At 34.3% G+C, this 6,000-nt stretch overlaps 1 pseudogene; it reads left to right on the top strand.

Annotated features, from left to right (window-relative positions):
- Positions 1-5,093: 5,093 nt before the first annotated feature.
- On the top strand, positions 5,094-5,301 carry LOC123615373 (BBSome-interacting protein 1-like; annotated as a pseudogene).
- Positions 5,302-6,000: the final 699 nt, after the last annotated feature.

The raw sequence follows: 6,000 nt of genomic DNA, 5'->3' as shown, positions 1-6,000 counted from the left end.
CAAGGCTATTCTAAGAATATTAAGCAAAGAGAAGTCATTGAAGGTTTGGTTTTGGGGGGGGGGGCTTGTGGGCCAGGTCTGACATCATCAGATTTGCATTTTAGAAGGATTTTCCTAAGATAAATTCATTATAGATTAATTTCCATTATTTTGCTTACTTTGCAATCGGACTCACTTCTTACCCATTTCTATTGTTTGTCATTAAGGTCATTGGAAAAGTTTCTAAGTAATGATAATAAAAACATAACTAACTATAGAGTGCTATTTTTAATTTTTAAAAATTTTTTTCTGGGAGTAATTTGGTATTTATTTATTTATTCATTCATTCATTCATACATTCAGGGGTACTGGGGATTGAACCCAGGACCTTGTGCATGCTAAGCATGCACTCTACCATTAAGCTATATCCTCCCCACTTAGAGTGCTGTTAAGTCTACAAAGTGCTTTACCACAGGTACTCTCACTGCATACACTTAGGAGGCAAATGGTTATAGACAGAGATTTGGACCCGATTTCACCATTCTTCCACCCTGTGTCCATGGAAGATACAAAACTCAGAGGGTTACTGTTAATTAAACAATGCAATTATGTCATCTGTGCTTTTAACTATGTAAATTCAACAACCATGCTCTGAAAAGAGAGAAAGACAGAAATCAGTAACAATTCCACTCAATATGTATGCACCCAGAGCAAATATGGGACAGAAGACATCCTCTGTAGCACCATTAATTAGTCTTAGTTTCAGTGCATTGCTCATAGAATAAGCATCTCACTGCACCGAGTGGTTCTGGTGTTTGAACGGATTTTTTCCAAAAAACACAGCCCTTAAATGAAAGCCAAAAATGTCACATGTTATTTAACTGAAAGACTAACAGTCTATCACAACTCTGGAGGAAGAACTGGCTGTGAGGGTATAATGGGCATATTCCTAGTGGATATAAATATGGCCCCTAAATCTTCCAAATTCCACTTGCAGTTGGGCTGTAAAAGTCACAACAGACCACCACTTCTGCTATAAAGACAGGGGAAAAAAATGGATAAAGTACAAGATGATATTTATTATAACAGAATCAGAAGTTAGTCTAAAAGAATTAAACTTTAAAGAAAGAAGACAAGATTTCATAGGTAAGAAGAGATTGGTGGCTACGAGGGGCATTTGCCAAGTCTGGGAATGGGCAGGCAGATGATGGGAACTGCCACAGTCTCTGCCTGGCTAAGAAAAAACTACCGATAGATTAAACATCTCTATGGGCTAGAGCAACAGATGAGAATATATATAAGAACTCAAAACACAGAGCTAGTCCTCCTCTATAGTTAAAAGGGTAGCAGTACAGGAGGCTGGTCCTGGACTGAAAGAGACAGATCTCCATCAGCTCCCAATGCTTGGGTCTAAGCCCCACTAGAAGGAGGAGCCTGAGAGATACACAGATCACATCTTGCCCTTAAGACACTTGAAGCCCAAGTAAACTGAAACTAATTAAAGCTGCAATCCAGCCCTAATTCAGCTCAACTCTTGATTGAGTCTGAATGATCAGCCCTTCATCCCAGTAGACTGACAGAGGAAAAGGCTTGTCCTCTCTGGGGAAAAAAAATGTTTTTGCACCAGTCACTTTGGTTCTTTTAAATACAATGTCCAAACTTGTATGTTATACATAATGTAAAAAATTATGAGATGCAAGTTGGGGAGGGTATAGCTCAACTGGTAGAGTGCATGCTTAGCATGCAGAGGTCCTGGGTTCAATCCCCAGTACCTCCACTAAGAATAAATAAATAAATAAACCTAACTATCCTCCTCAAAAAATTATGAGATGCAAAGACTCAGAGCCCATAGTCAAGAAGCAGAGTGATCCATAGTCAAGAGAAAAAATAATCAATACATGCAGATCCCAATATGACCCAGATGCTAAAATTAGCAGAAAAGAATTTTAAAATAATTATTACCATTATGTTAAAGACTTCAGAGCATAAGATGAACAGAGTGGATAAGGACAATAAAATGCAAGTTTTCAATAGTAAGATAGACTTTCTTGAGAAGATACAAATGGACACTCAAGAACTGAAAAAGACAACACTGGATGGGATGAATAATTTGATTGCAACCAGCAGAAGAAAGGATCTGTGAACTGAGAAAGCCAAAATTACCCAAAATGAAGCAAAGAGGAAAGAAAAAGAAAAAGAAAATAGAACAGAGTGTGAGAGACATGCAGAACAATATTAAAAGGTCTAACATATGTATAATTAGAAACTCACAAAAAAAAAAAAAAAAGACAGAATGGGGCAAAAGAAATATAACAAAAAGTGTTAGTTATTGGAAATTTTCCAAAATTGATGAAAGATCTAATAAATGCAGCAAACCTCAAGCTAGCAAGAAAAACATAAGGAATACCACACATAAAGACATCACAGGCAAACTTCTGAAAACCATAAAAAGAAAATCTTAATCCATCCATAGAAAAAGACTCATCACATTCAGGGAATAACAGAAAAACTGGCTAGTCACTGAAATGATAACTATGTGGATAAACATAAAAGGCTATTTTAAAAATTATATTTAGAAATATATTGACTCTTTAAATCAAAAGCAATAATGTTTTGTGGGAGCTTATATGTAGAAGTAAAACATATGACAATAATAACACAAAGAGAGAATGTAAATAGAATCAAATTGTTTTAAGGCCCTTCATTGTTTATAAAGCAGTAAAAAGCTAATTCAGTCTAGACTACAATGAGTTATAGATGTAATTTATAATCTTTAGGGCAGTCACTAATATAAATGCAAAAAGATAGAGCTAAATTTCCAATAGAGGAGGAAAAAAATGGACTAATAAAAATTTTTTGATTAATACAAAAGAAAGCAGAAAATAAAAACCAAATAAAAAGTAGAACTACAACAAATTGCCAAATGGTAAACTTAAATCTAAACATATCAGTAATTATATTAAATATAAATGAACTAAATGCTCCAGGTAAAAGCTAGAACTTGTCAAACTGAATATAAATACCACATTTAGTTATACACATTATAAAAAAAGGGATAGGTGAAAATAAAAGGATAAAAGAGATATACCAAGCAACACTAGTCATGAGAAAGCAGTTATAGCTCTATTAGTATCATGTAAAGGACCTGACAAAAAGCTGTTTCATAATGATAAAAGTGTTGATTCACTAGGAGAGAGTAACAATCCAAACTACGTGCACCTAGCACTATTTACAATAGCCAAGACATGGAAACAATCTAAATGCCCATCAATAGATGAATGAATAAAGAAGATGTGGTGTGTATGTACATGTATGTGTGTGTGTGTGTGTGTGTGCGTGTCTGTGTGTGTGCGTAATGGAATATTACTCAGCCATAAAAAAGAATGAAATAATGCCATTTACAACAACATGGATGGACTTAGAGATTATCATAAGTGAAGCAAGTCAGACAGAAGACAAATATTGTATGATATTGCTCTTATGTGGAATCTAAAAAAATGATACAAATGAACTTATTTACAAAACAGAAACAGTCTCACAGACATAGAAAACAAACTTATGGTTACCAGAATAGAAAGATGGGTGGATAAATTGGGAGTTTAGAATTGACATATGTAAAATAGATAACCAACAAGGACCTACTGTACAGCACAGGGAACTGTATTCAGTATCTTGTAATAACCATAATGGAAAAGAATCTGAAAAAGAATAGATTTATATATGTATATATGTGTAACTTTGCTATATATCAGAAACATTGTAAATCAACCATACTTCAATTAAAAAAGAAAAGATGGTTGAAAACAAATTACATGCGTCTAATAACATATGAAGCAAAATTGATATATATATATATAAAAAGAAAAATAGATGAATCTACCATCATAGAGATTTTTAACATATCTCTCCAGTAACTATTAGAACAGACCAAAAAAATCAGAAGATTTGAAGAACATGATCAACCAATTTGACTCAACATTTACAGAATAATACACCCAATAACTGCAGAATGCACATTCTTTTTAAGTGCATATGGAACATTCATCAATTCATCAGTCTATAAAACAAGTCTCAATAATTTCAAAGGATTTCATGCAGAGCATACTCTCTGACCATGATGGATATATATATAAGGAATTATTAACAAAAGACAAGTAGAAAATTCTCCAAAATCTGGAAATTATGCCACACTGTTTGAAATAATTTATGGGTCAAAGAAGAAATCACAGTAGGAAATTAGAAAATGTTTCTAGCTGAATAATAATAAAAAAAATACATATTAAATTATGTGGGATGCAGCTAAAGTATTGTTAGAAGGAAATTTACAGGTTTAAATGCTTATATTAGAAAAGAAGAATGGTTTAACATCTACAATTTAAGCTTCTACCTTAAAGAAGCTAAAAAAAAGAAGAGCAAATTAAACCCAAAATAAGTAGAAGGAAGGAAATAATGAAGATAATAGCAGAAGTCAATGAAATGGAAAACAAACAATAGATAAAAGTAACAAAACCAAATCGAGTTCCTTGAATAGATGAATAAAAGTGATAAACCCCTAGCAAGACATAAGGGGCAGGGGTTGGGGGGAAGAAGACCCTAATTATAGGGGAAACATCACTACAGAGCCTACAGGTGTTAAAAGGACACTAACAGGGACAGTTGCTTGGGGCAACAGTTGAGCTGTCTCGGAAGACATGCATCTGTAAGAAGGCACAAAAACGAACCAAAGGTGACCCAGACATCCCATACTAAACAAGTTAGTTCATATTCCGGACTACCTGCCCGGGTTGAGGTATTGAGCGAGCAAGTTTCCTCGCTCTTATTTTGTTGGGACATCTAGTCCACTTACCTAGGTAGACAAGAGTTGAGGGCTCCAAAAATCCCTGTCCTGTCCGAAAGTTGCATTTGACAATTTAGATTGGGGTCATGATGGAAAGATGGGGATAACTTGGCCCCCGGTTGCCCCAGGGAGTATCCATTCCAACTGGAGTCGCCAAGCAAGTTCCTTCTGTAGGTTTCAGTCAACACCTGTCAGTCATCTTGGTAATATCCGGTTGGATGCCTAAAGCTGCGGGGAGAAAGAACAGTAGAACTTTCAGCAAGAAACCATATCAGATATGGCAGAAGTGAAGTCAATGTTCTGGGAAGTTCTTCCAAAACAAGGGCAGTTGTCTGTGGAAGATATAACCAAGTGGTGCTGTGTAAACCCCAACTTTTATCCTTAAAATCTGACTGGAAAAACTGGAGAAAATGCAACAAGCAGCACAGGATACAATTCCCTAACAAGAAATGGCCAAAAAAGAACAATAGCAAATAACTCACTGAATAATAACGTAGCACTTCTACAGAACACCCTACCTTACTTTTTTTTTCTTACTTTTAATAATAGCTAGAAAATAATCTGCATCTGTATGCTGAGAGCAATATGTGTTAATAAAACAGACAATATTCATATAAAGAATACAAAAATACCCAAGACTAATAAAACTTGTGCCATGAATTTGAACACTCTGGTTTGCACTGAACATAAGCAATTTTAAAATTTTGAACCCAGAAAAAAAAAAGGATATTAACAGGATATTATGAATAAGTTTATAACAATACATTTCACAACTTAGATCAAATTCTTTAAAAAAATTAATGAAACAGATAAGAAAAAAATAGAAAAATCTCAAAAGTTCTACTCTATGAATATAAAGTTTTATAGAAGAGAAACTTATTAAATTGGACATCTAATTCATTAACTCTTGCTAAAGTAAGATGCAATCACAGGAAAAGACTTAGGGAACTGTTGACTACCTAATTTTTACTTGCTTCAAGAAAGGACTTGTGCGAGGAGGGTATAGCTCCGTGGTAGAGTGCTTGCCTAGCATGCAAGAGGTCCTGGAACCAATCCCCAGTACTTCCATTAAACAAACAAACCTAATTTACTCCTCCAAAAAAAAGGAAAACAAACAAATGAACAAAGAAAGAAATTAAAAACAACAAAATATTTTTTAAAAAGAAAAAGAAAATTTAGAAAGA

This window comes from Camelus bactrianus, chromosome 9, assembly GCF_048773025.1.
Source record: "Camelus bactrianus isolate YW-2024 breed Bactrian camel chromosome 9, ASM4877302v1, whole genome shotgun sequence".
Taxonomy (NCBI): Eukaryota; Metazoa; Chordata; class Mammalia; order Artiodactyla; family Camelidae; genus Camelus; species Camelus bactrianus.
This window is presented reverse-complemented; position numbering and strand designations above follow the sequence as displayed.